The following is a 12,986-nucleotide window of genomic DNA, read 5'->3' on the forward strand; positions in this document are numbered from 1 at the left end:
TGTGTGTGTATGTCTCTGAGTGTGTGTGTGTGTGTCTGTGTGCGGTTGTGTGTCTATGTGTATTATACAAGATTGTGCAACAAGTCAGGCTGCAAAGGTAACAGTACGGCATGCTTGGAATGACACCATCCCCCTGAAACCATTTCCCCCTGCTGGCTCCAGGGCCGGGATAAGCATGCCGGAGCAGTCTCGCGCTACCGGCAGGTTTTGGCTGCAGTTGTGCTGATCTGGCTCGTTGCGGCTGCAAGAGCTGTGATTTGATAGCATGTGCTGTGGGATAGAGGCAGTACCAATGCCCTGCTCTCAACTCACACCCCGGGCCAAAGGCATCGTGGAGTCTGTCTCAGGCAGCGGTAATGTGCTGCTGGGAAGCCGCGGAGCTGGGGAGTGCATGTGCGGCTATTGCTAACCCTGTCTACGCATTGGTGCACTGTCAAGGCTCCTGGACAGCTGCGTATATGGTGATTTGCACATGCACTGACACTGTTGATGTGATGTGTGCATGCGTGGGCAACTCGTTCCAGGGAATAAGCGTCCATTATAAATCCAGTCTGCGCATGCTAGTAAGTGCTACTTGAGACGAAGACAGGCACTGATTTTGATTTGCGCTCATGCGCTGCTAGCACTAGTTACTTGTGCAGGCTGATTCTAGACATGCGCAGTCACTCACTTCCGTCAGAATTTCCGTCCGCCTGAACAGGTTTTTTTCCTATGAGATTTTTTTTAGTTGCTACCGCCAGCAAAGAAATTTTACTTCAATAATATATAAAGCAGCTTGCCTAAAAATTACCTCTTTCCACTCAATGCTAAACAAAGAGGATGCTTATGATGGAGAAGCTGTTTCTGAATCTGCATGTAGCCATATATCCTTTTTGCTACTAATAAGCCCTGCCTAACACATAAACCCTGGTACCAGTGCAGGCAGTGTTAGGATAAATCTGGGTTTTCCCCTGCAGTAACCAGCTCCCTTAAGTGACAGGGCAGGCAGGCTTCGGGTCTGTGTTCTGCCTAATCAGGGGCTCAGACCTTGGACCCTCCCTTTGGATACAAAATGGGCTGCACAGCCAAATTTAGTAGAGTTCTGTGGAGAGATCCTCTCCCTCGGGGGAATGGGACAACTGCCCTTCTCCCACCAGGGGATGAGGGAAGACCAGAGGATCGACCCTTGGGGCCTCAAGCCTCCTGGGTTGATTCCAGGGGCCATCCAGAGGAGGGAAGAGAAGTGTATCCATATATGCTGTTACCCTGTTGTGTGAAGAATAAAGCCGTTTCCAGTTTTATATATTCCGGCTTGAGACTGCAATTCATCAGGGGGAGTATCAGTATAGAGTTCTCCTGCAGGGATTGCCTCCAGTGCTACTGGATCCTGCTGGAGATGGAAGCGCTGCACCAGTGAGAAAGAACCAACCATTTTTTCCACTCAATGCACTTGCCAGTTAAGCTTCTTTGGATATGAGTTGCGACTCCACATCTACCAGTTGACTCAAAGCAAGTCTTAAATCTATTTTATTTTCTCTATTTATGATCTGTAGCTGCTGATGCTACTCCCGGACATTATCCAGCTCCAGCCGGGCCCTCTCATTGTCCATGTTGTCCAGCAATTTGAGGCCATCGGCCATCTTGGCCTCATAGCGGAGTGTCAGACTGGCCCCTTGATGAACAGACACCTCTTCACTCTCTTCCTTTTTTGTGAGCTGTATCTTGAGCTCAGCAATCTGTGTTAGCAGAGCTACAAGTTGCTGGGATGTGTGTTTAGCTGCCAGCTTTAGCTCTTCCAATTCTAGACTTTGCTGCAAGTTCCACTCATCCAGTGTCCAGAAACACCGTCCAGAAAAAGGGAACGTGTCTCTCTTGGTCTCCTCTAGCTCCAGATTCAACGTGTTTCGCTGGTGATCAGATTACTCTGTAAAATGTGTAGAGTCTTCATGGCAGTTTTTACCTTTTTTCATGAAAATAGGCTTAGAAAGAAAAAAATTCTAAGGACTCATTAAAGATGCCTAATCTTCAGAACTTGTCATATCAAAATACCTTCCTTTTTAAATACTGAATGTTTCCTGTCAAAAGAACATTTCATTGCCTTTTATTCAGTACTCAAAGAATATAGTTAATTACTTTTACCTCTACACCAACTATATCTATTTTATAGCTTTTATATTAAAGAGCCTATTCACAATGCAGGCTAAATTAAGTTTTTATTTATGTCCTATATTCACATTTTTATTGAAACTGTATACAATATCCAGTCATCTTGTATTATGCTGTTGCAGTTTAAAAATAGTTCTATTAATGTACACCTCTCATTTACTTAGAGCCGCAGGCAAGTATAATCTGTTCATCGCAGACTGATTAAACCTGGCTGGCAGTCATATTAGGAAGGCGAACAGAGTAACTGAGATAGTCTGGCAGTCAGTGGAGAGAATCCAGCTAACTAAGAGGTTCACCCAAAAATTATCTCCAGCAGAAATTCTGATAAATGGCATATATAATACAAATCTGCCGTGTAATACAAGATACATTTATGTGACAGTAACCCTTGTTTTTCCAAAATTCCATGGGTTCTGTTAAGTGCAATAGCCAGTTGATTGTGGCCCGGAAGGATTAATGCTGCGGGGGGGTCACATTTGGAAGCATGTACCCCCCCACAGACTGATCGCGACATACACTGTACCCAGCGCTGCAGACTTTTGATTTTTTTGGCCATGGTGCTGGGGACATTAAGTCTTGCTAGATCGGCATATTGCACTTCAATTAACACAAAAACAACCCATTTCAACGTGTTTTATTAAGTGTATATAGGGTCAGGGCCGCCAACAGAAATCTTGGGGCCCACGAAAAATTAAAAGCAGACTGTGCCCCCTTAAGGTTAGAACAAGATAAGGGCCTGGAGGGGGTAGTTGGGGACCTGGGGGAGGGGAAAGGGTGGAGAGAGAGAAGGAGGGGAAAGATAGAGGAAGGGGAAAGAAAAATAGTTGAGGATAGACGGGGAAAAAGGGACAGAGAAAGACAAAAGTGGGAGAGAATGAGGAAAAAGACACATAGGGGGAAAAGATTCAGAAAATGAAAGAGATAAGGAGAGAGAGAGGGACGAGAGAGGGAGATAGGGGAGGGGAAAGACAGAGAGAGGTGGGAGAGAGTGAAAGAGGAGGGAAGGCAAGAGAGGGGAGAGAAAGAGAGGGATGGGGGAAGGAGGGGAGAAAGGAGGGGGAGAGAGAAAAGAGGCATAGAAAGACTTGGTCAGGCAGGATTATATCAATTAAAATGAATCTTCTCTTGAATATTGTATTTATTCCAAGTACTCCAAGTACTCCCAGTAGCAGTCCCAGCTCGTGTAATCAGGGACCTGGAGAGTGAGATAGCTAAATTAATCTGGAACGGCAGAAGGCCGAGAATAAAGAAAAAATTAATGGTGCTTCCCCTGTCCAAAGGTGGCCTAGGGCAACCAGATCTAGCCAAATATTACGAGGCGGCTAGATTGATCGCATTAATTTACTGGTCTGCAACCCCGGGTACGAAACCGTGGGTAGATAGAGAAATCGGAAGCCCGGTAGACAGATACTGTATGGCATCCCTTTTATGGATAAAGAAGGAACACAGATCAGAACACTATAAAACCCACCTGGTCCTAACACACTCTCTAAGCATTTGGGATAAAAACTGTAAATATAAGCAGATTTCGTCTATCCCTTCGCCCCTAACACCGATTAGGTTCAACCAAGAGTTCCCCCCGTCACACCAATCAAACGTTTTTTTTAAAAATGGGAAGAAAAAGGTTTATCCACTATTGGAAATATGTTAAAGGGAAACAGGATTAAGACATTTGCTGAGATTATGGAGGATTATGGTGTTTCGAATTCGCAAGTATTTCAGTACATGCAACTCAAACACTATGTTTCATCTATCCAACCAAAGGAAAATTGGACCAGACCCCTCACCACTTTTGAGAGCTTGTACCAGCTAGGCGAATATCATAAAGGGACGATAGCTCAATTTTATCAGGTTCTAATCCACCAGTTTAGCTGCCAAACAAGTAAAAATATTTCAGAATGGGAAAGAGATCTAGGTAAATCTATAGTTAACGATGACTGGGAGGAAATTTATGATAGAATAGCCAGAGCCTCCAGATGCTCAGCAGTTAGAGAAACAAACCTGAAAATTCTCCATAGGTGGTACTATACGCCTGCACGCCTCCACTCATTTTTTCACTAACTTCCCCAATGTGCTGACGTAACTGCGGACAACTGGGCACGTTTAAACATATCTGGTGGTCATGCCCTAAGATTATTCTCTTCTGGGGAAGAATTAGAAGATTAATAAAAGGGGTTTCCGGTTTAGATCTGAGTTGGGATATGGAAACCGTGCTTTTACTAAAACCTATAGAAGGCCTTGAAAGGAGGGTAGATTATTTAATAATCCAAATTCTCTCGGCCGCAAAAGCAATGATCGCAAAACAATGGAAGCAGAATGACTCCCCACCAATCATAACTGTCATTCGAAAAGTGAACTTGGTTATGACTATGGAGAGACTTACTAGTTTGATTCACGATAGATTTAATAGTTTCCTGACAACTTGGGATCCCTGGGCGACTTATGTATGGCAAAACCCGAATCTGACCTAGACTGCGAAACCAGAGATATTTATTAACTAGACTGGTTGTACTCATATACTATAAAGTGTATGTATATATACAACTGATTGTGTGCTCCCTGCGTGGAGACCATTGCGGATGTATTCCCCTACCCTTCCCCACCCACCCTTTTTATTTTCTGTATTCCTCTCCTCTTCTTCTCCTTTTATGTTTTGAAAAATAATAAAATACAAGTTGAAAAAAAAAGAAAGACAAAAGTGGCGAGAGAGATGGGGAAAGAGAGAGGAGGGGAGAGGTGAGAGAGAGAGTTAAAGAGGGGTAAGGTGAGAGAGAGAGTGGGTATAGAGAGAGTGAAGGGGGAAGGGGAGAGAGTCGTAAAACAGAGAAAGGAGAAAGAGGGGGGGAAAGAGTGGCAGAGAGATAAAAAGGAGAGAGGGGGGAAAGAGACAGGGAGGAGATAGAGGAGAGAGAGAGAATGGGGGAGAGGGTGAGAAAGAGGGAGAGAGAAGGGAAAGAGGCTAGAGACAGAAGGGGGAGAGAGAGTGAACAAGGGGGGTAAGGTGAGAGAGAGTGGGACGAGAGGGGGTAAGGGAGGAAGGGGAGAGAGGGAGAAAGAGGGGGCAGAAAGAGGGAGGGAGATTTTTAGATAAGGGAGGAGAGGTACCATGTGTCCCCACTGCCTACCTGCTGCTTCTGTGTAGGATTTAGGTTGCCTATTAGTGTCCTGTGGAGGGGGTCTGCAAAGCTGGCTGTTGGAGGATGCCCAGGGTGTGCCTGTCAGGGGAGCCCCCCTTTGAGTGGCCTACTGTATGCTGTCTCACACAGGCACCTCCAAAGACAACATCCAGCAGGCTCCTTCTGCAAGGTTTGCCAGCAGGAGCCCTGGGACCCTATACTCTCCAGGCCCGGGATGGGAGTCCCATATGTTCCCCCCCCCCCCCCCCCACCCAATTTGTCGGTGGCCCTTTACGTGGTTTCTGCCAAAATCCAAAGACTGCATGAAATATGTGCCTTTTTTATTTAAAGGTGAAAAGTGCACATGAAATATGTGCCTTTTTTATTTAAGGGTGAAAAGTGCACATGAAATATGTGCCTTTTTTATTTAAAGGTGAAAAGTGCACAGAATGGCAATATAACCATTAAGCGTTAGAAAGAGTCCATATAGAGTAGTATAAGTATGTTTATTTACAAAATCTTTCATGTTGTATTTATCTTTCATGTTTAGTGGGTGTACGGACTGTTACAATTGCTGATTTCAGTGGTTTTCAAACCTCTCCCTAGGGCCCTGAGGCAGATCAGGTTTCTGATGCAAGTACCCAACATTCTGTTCATAGGCAAACTATGTGAATTCCTCTGTGTGCAAGTTGAACTGGTTATTACTAAATCTTGGTGTGGCCAGTTGTCCTGAGAAGAGATTTGAGAACCCTGACTTTTTATTTAATAAAAAGTACAATCTTGTATTAATTCAAATTTAACTCCTCCACATCATGAGATTTTAGACCATTACAAGAGTACATTTTCACAGACAATAGCGTTAGAAAACTAAGGTGGGATAATGGGATGAAAATATAATGTTGATAGAGTTGATAATATCAAATGTAATGTGTGTGTGTGTGTGTGTGTGTGTGTGTGTGTGTGTGTGTGTGTGTGTGTGTGTGTGTATATACACATACACACAGAATATGTGGTATCAGAATTTATTTAAATGTATGTAAATAAATCAACTATAAGAAGTGGATTGTAGTTTAGGTGTTGGTGATAAATGTACAGTATGACGTTTATTCTCTGTCCACTACTTACATTCTCTATGATGCTTCTGTAAATTACAGTACCTTGTTCCCCAAACTTTTTTCCAGGTCTTTTCTATGTTATCTGAATCCAGTGGATACTCAAAAGAAACGGCCCAAGTTTTCCTCTTGGAACATTACATTGTCTCTAACTGTACATGCAATGTCTTGTATATAATGTATACCCTGTTCACTTATGTAACTGTATTTATAACCATGTATTATTTGTCATCATAACTCTATGCCCAGGACACACTTGAAAACAAGAGGTAACTCTCAAAAGTCTTTTTACCGAGTGCGCGGTCATGAGATTTCCGTTGCGTCGGGCACTCCTCTTTTTGTAGACAAACTGTATGGCAACAGTTGTAGAGCAGTTAGGACTAGCCCTTCGAGTTTTCCGCTCCTGAAGCGGTCTTTCTGCACCTCCCCCACACACGGAGTCGCCAGTTCAGCTTCTTTGGGACTGAGTTGCACCTCCACCTCCCTTTCCAGAGAATGTCCTATCTTTTCAGCTTCCTCAGCTAAGGATTCTTCTGGCTTTGATTCTGCCCTCATACCTCTGTTTGTTGGTGGATGTGTGAAGAAGGCGCTACTGCGCATGACAGTAGTCCAAACAGGTCCCGGATGATGCAAAAAGCTTTATTGACAACACACTTGGGGGCTACACCACGATCTCCTCCTCTACGCGTTTCACCCTTGGAGATAGGGCTTCGTCTTGGAGTGAGGAGACGTGGTGCTGCCCAAACATTTAAACAAGAATAAGCCCGCGAAAACGGGAAGTAATAATTGTTAACCCCATCAAGCAACAAAAATTTGAACACAATGCTAATTAAAGGCATAGTGATATCCTGATATAGCCTGTATGTAAACATATATAATGCATTTTAATCATAAACATAACTTAAAAAAGCTTTTCTATTTGAAATACCTCTGTTTGTTGCCTGTTGGGCAGCTGTAGGTTTGGCTAGTGCTTTCTTAGGTGGCTCAAACTTCGTAATCTTGTTTTGAAGGTGCGTGGTGTCCCCAACTCTCACTGTACCCTTGTCCTCACGGGCATTAGTTATTGTGGGATACCGGTGCTTGGGCAGAACCAATACCTTTTTCCGTATTGGAGGAATCTGTAAGTTACTGGTCTGCAGATTCTCAACCTGTTTGAGTGCGTCTTGCAAGTCTCTTCTCAGGGAATTTATCTGCGCACTTTTCTTTCTCTGAGTCTGTATCAGTGTCTCCTTCATATTCTGGAGCTCTGTAATTTTTGTCGTTAAGGTTGCCGCTGCGTCTGTTTTCTCCTTGGTGTACAGACTCAAGGAATGGAACAGTCTCTCTGTCTCTCCAGCTCTTGCTCCAGTTTCTGAGCCTTCTCATGCTCCCTCTCATACAGAGTCACCTGGTATCGAAGCTCCGCCTCCAATGATGCTCTGAAGATATGCAGCGTGGCCTTTAGCTCCTCATACTGCTCTGTGGGGACGTACTGGGTATTCAGATGTTCCTGCAGCGCTTGTACCTCTTTAGCAGCCTGCAGCTTTTCTTCCTGCAGCGTTTGCTGCTTCTCCTCAGCATACTGGAGGTGTGTACACAGACCTTGCAGTTGGTTCTGCAGTCGGTGCTCTGCTTCAAACTTTTCATCTTTCAAAAGCTTATTTATTTCTTTAAGCACGTGCAGCTTTTCATTCTTTCCCTTGACGTGTTCTGTCAACTCAGAATTTTCCTTTTTTAATCTTAAATTTTCTCTTTTCTCAGTCTCTGTACTATTCAGGGCCTCCTTGCAGTCCACCTTCCATTTTTGCACATCTGCTTGGAGGCGGGCTGTCTCTTGGCGTGAGACTTAAATCTCCAGGTTTAGGTTCTGAAGCTCCTTCTGAGAGACTTTGGGATCTAAGTTAAGATGTAGGATAGTTTTCCTTGAAATGTCCAGCTCCTCGGTGAGACTTTGAAGTTCCTTTCTGGAGACTTCCAGTTCTGTGCGGCAGCTGTTGATCTCATGATGTGAGGCATCCAGTGCTCTGTGGAGTGTGTGAACCTCCTTCTGAGATACGTCTACCTCTGTCCAGACACTGTTGACCTCCTGTTGTGAGGCATTCAGCTCTATGCGAAGAGTGTGCATCTCTTGCTGGAAGACTGTCATCTGCTTCAGTGCCTCCTCATACTTCCGCTTCAGCGTAGCCATCATTTTATCAGATTGGCTCTGCTTTTCATCCATGGCGGCAATAGTAGAGTTTGCAGTATCTAGCTCAGTCTTGAGATCGTCCAATTCTGTCCTGGCCAAAGAGTACATTGTGAGCATATCTTTCTGTAGCTTCACGTTATTTTCCCATAGCCGATCACAGTCACGCCTGGCAACCTTCAGGGCATCCCCAGGGCTGATCAAGGGATCGTCACTCACCGGTTCTGGCTCCGCTTCCCTGGGATGGTTGGTTGATGTTTTTTCACTATTAGCACTGGACAGACACTTCTTTGGGGTACACGACTTCTGCCTTGGGCCCTCTGGATATTCGGTCATCCGCGGGACGACTTCTCCATTTTCTCTAGGCTGCAGGGCATTTCGGACCCCCTTTTCCTCCGCAAGATCTGCAGATGTGTCTGTTCCTTCCACGGTAAGTGAAGAACGCTTTTCTTTTTCTTTTTTCGCCTTTTTGTTTTGGATGACACCGTCCCCTCAGGGATACTGGGGTCTCCATCTTCATTTGAAATTTTAGCAGCATCACTGGATCCACCTGGCTTTTCTTGCAACTGTAATAGCTGATGGAAATGTTCGGTGATCCACTGCTCCCGCTCTTTCTCCTGCCGATCATATTCGTCAACATAGGGAGCGGTCTTTTCGGTTCATACCGAGTTCAGGCACCCCCACCATTCTTGGGGTCTTTTGTGGGTGTGACTCGGTTTGGGTTCCCCATAAGAGATGTCTTCCTCCTCATCAGACTGGAAGGGCCACTCTTCTGTGGGGTAGGGTTCATTACAGGAACGCTTTATTTTGTCCTCCATTTTGGGGCTATCAGGTATATTTTTCTTCCTGACCTCAGGAGGCGCTATTGCAGCTGTTGTCACTGTATTTGCTAGAACCCCCAACAGTTCTAGTCCTACAGGTGGGCATATTTTGCTTGTAGAGGTCGTAGCTCTCACAGGCATCTCTGTAGACTTTTTCTTTCCTTTAGTAAGTTTTACAACATTAGCATTGCTGTGCATGCATTCACTCTCATCGTCTGAATAAGGCCTGAAGGGACACTGCTCCGTGTGGTGGGGTTCTTTACACCAGGAAAAAAAATTCTTCCCTATTTTTACAGAGTCTGTATTTGACTTCAGCTTGTTGGCCATTTTAAATTCCCAAGGTTCTATTTCTTTTAATACAATGCTTGCTAGCTGCCCATTTTCTGGCTTCAGCAAAGGCATTTGCTTTAAACCATTTACTTGCTATGCACAATCCCTCCGCTTCAGCAACAGAATTTGTTTTTCTGCTTGAGTTCAGTAATTTTCAGTCCCATCTTTGGGTATTATGGCATCACTCTCCCAAAATACATAGGCAGACTTTTTTTTTTTTACTTGCAGAAAAAAAAAACATTCTTTGCAGTAGAATATTTCTTTCACTCCCGGCAGGGTAACTCAACACTCAGCAATTGACTTTGGAATACCTTTTACACAGTTCAGCAATCCCTTTTTCCCCTGTAGAGCAATTTTACACTCAGCATTTGTTTGCTAAAAATTCCCCTGCTTCAGCACAGTCTTACATCAATTTTCACACTTTTCTGCATATACTCCATTCACAGCTGGTAGTCCTATGCGGTGTGGCAACCTTTATTTGCAAAATCAGTACCGCTCGTGGGTCACCATCTGTATTCACTGCTTCAGCGAAACTTTTGAAAACAACAAACACCTGTCCCTTTTAAAGGCTGACTCACTTCTTGAACCCTGACTATGGCTGGAAGGCAAAACCCCTATTTCAATGACCATATTACACGTTGTGATAGGCAATTAAGGTTTTACCTACTTCAGCAGTCTCTCTCTCTCTCTCTCTCTCCTCTTGGGATTGGGGAAAAGAGTCCATCTGTGGTTTTGTAGGTTTCAGTGCAGTGTAAGTTTCCTGCCTGGGTGTGTATCCCTTTAATTCTGATCTCTGCTGCAGGTGAATCTTTGTTTTTGTTGCTCAGGTTTGTTTGCAAGACTGTATGCAGGCAAAAGCACACAAAAAAAATTCCACAGGCAATCTCCAGCCTTTTAAACTTCAAAGGCCACCTCTCATCCCAAATTTCTGACACCATATGTGGGCGGACGCTCACAGAGGTATGCAAGGGAGACTGATTATAGTGAAATTAAATAAGCCTTTTATTGCGCCTGTTTCCTTAACATCAGGAAACCATCCAAACAAGGGGTAAACAAAGCTTCTATTCACTTGGGAGTATTTCTAGTGAAATACTATGCAGTTCACAACTCCCTTAGATAAGCATGTCTCCCAGCCCCAAACATATAGCATGAAATAAGCAGATATAGAAAGTCTCATAAATGAAAGTCTTATCTGTTCCTTGTGGTTTGGAGGGAAAATCTTCTCTGTCCCTGGTTGAGTTCCCTTTTCCTCAGGGTGTGTCAGCATTCAGGTTTAGAAGTTTCCCCTGTGTCTTGAAAGCAGCTCTGCTGTTTCTTCTGGCAGGGCTCAAGACTGTTTGTCTCCAAGTTCAGCTAAGGTGTGAGCTAAGGAGTCTCCCTTGCTGTCTCAAAAGACAGGCTTTTCTAAGCAATCTAATCAGGCAGGTGGTGTTAGTTAATTGCCTACCAGCAGTTAACCACCACACTGCTGGATTAGAGGCACATTTGTGAACAGGGATAAGTCCCCTGTTACAGACACAGACAGGCAAAACCAAGCAGGACTTTAAAAAAAATTAACATGTGCTTATCAAAAGGATCAACCTCTGGGTTGCGATACTGCACACAAATGGTAATATGTTCATGGCTATACTCTGACTATTGTTGGGCTCATTAATAAGTAAGTTGTCACAGAAATGCACCAACATTTGGAAGCACAATTACTTTGCAACTACAGTAAGGTGGTCAATGAGAAAAGACTTACAATAGATGGTCATGCTTAGAAGACTTACTTGCTCAGGTAATAAGACAAAACCTAATAAACATGTGTGGTGTTGCTGTTTGAAAATGATTGTTCTTTTATCCCTCCTTTTTTTGGAGCTGTTTACTTCCCCTCCCTCACATTTATAGGGGATTATTTTCTATTGGCAAAAAATGCTGCAAAAACACTGCACAAATGTATCCACATTTTTCTTTGATACAATACATTTACTGCAGCTTTAAATAGCAATTTGTGGATGATGACACTCACTTGAGTATTTGATGGGTTCAGTCTATCTTTCAATTCCCATTGTTAAGCCTGAAGGAAGATCTTGAAGACCTACTGTAACTGCTAATATATTAAAATGGTCAGGTCAATAAACACTCACCTGAAAATGGGCTTATTATATAATCATATGTCTTTCCCCATTATCACAATTCTTCCACTGCAGAACTGGATTCTGGGTAATGACATGCAAACGAGCAATCACAGTGTATACACACACACAGAGATTAAGGAGGATGAGATTCATTAAATAAATATTCCACTTGAATTGGGTCTGCCTGTTTTGTGTTTTGTATTTGCTATATATATATATACAGTTATATTTGCATATATATATATATATATATATATATATATATATATATATATATATATATATATAAGACACACAGATGAAAAGAACATAGACAATCCCCTTAGTAGCACTCTAAATTACACCTAAACTAATCTATAAGATAAAGATGGTTAAAAAGAAACAGATGCTCCGCCAATTCAGAAAAAATGAACAAGATTTTATTAATTAAACAACAAGACACACTAACTTAAAAACATAAAAATACTAAAGACAGCCTATGAAAATATATATGTATCAAAAATATAAAGAGAGGACTACTAATCAAACACTTTCAGTATTACAAAGAGAAAAAAGAAAAACTAAAATGTGTCTAAATAAAGTTTAAATAATGACAACAAAGTAGTTTAGTCTAACATAATAGGCAATACAAAATATATTCCCACTGACATATGCATGAAAGAATAATAAATCATTGCGTTGGAAAAAGTATATAGTCAATGACCCAGTATATAGCCAGGAAAAATTAGTATGTATACCAAAAACAGAGGGGGAAAAAAGAAATAAAGCAACCAGGGAAAAATAATATAACAATAATAATAGTTATACCCTGAACAGCATTTCCCCAAAATGAAATCAATGAGAACTGATGCAGCAAATAAAGAAAAATATGACTAATAAAGACATATTAGCAAACAGAGTCATACATATTGAAAACACCACAAAGTGCACTGCACTGCAAGGACAGGTAATGCCCAAACAGTAAGAGGAGGGTAATACTCAGCTGCAGCTAGATTGTGTAGAGTTTGTGTCCATATTGATTGTACAGGATGTGTTTCCAAAGTCTGCTTATAACAGGAACAAAAAATAAAGTCCAAAATGCTGCATCAGATCCATCAAAAGTCCCTCAAAATAGAAGATTACATAAAGGCTGTAGTAAAGTAAACACTCAACATGTTTCACCCTGAGTGGGCTTCTTCCTG

Source organism: Ascaphus truei, chromosome 2 (genome assembly GCF_040206685.1).
Source record: "Ascaphus truei isolate aAscTru1 chromosome 2, aAscTru1.hap1, whole genome shotgun sequence".
Classification (NCBI taxonomy): domain Eukaryota; kingdom Metazoa; phylum Chordata; class Amphibia; order Anura; family Ascaphidae; genus Ascaphus; species Ascaphus truei.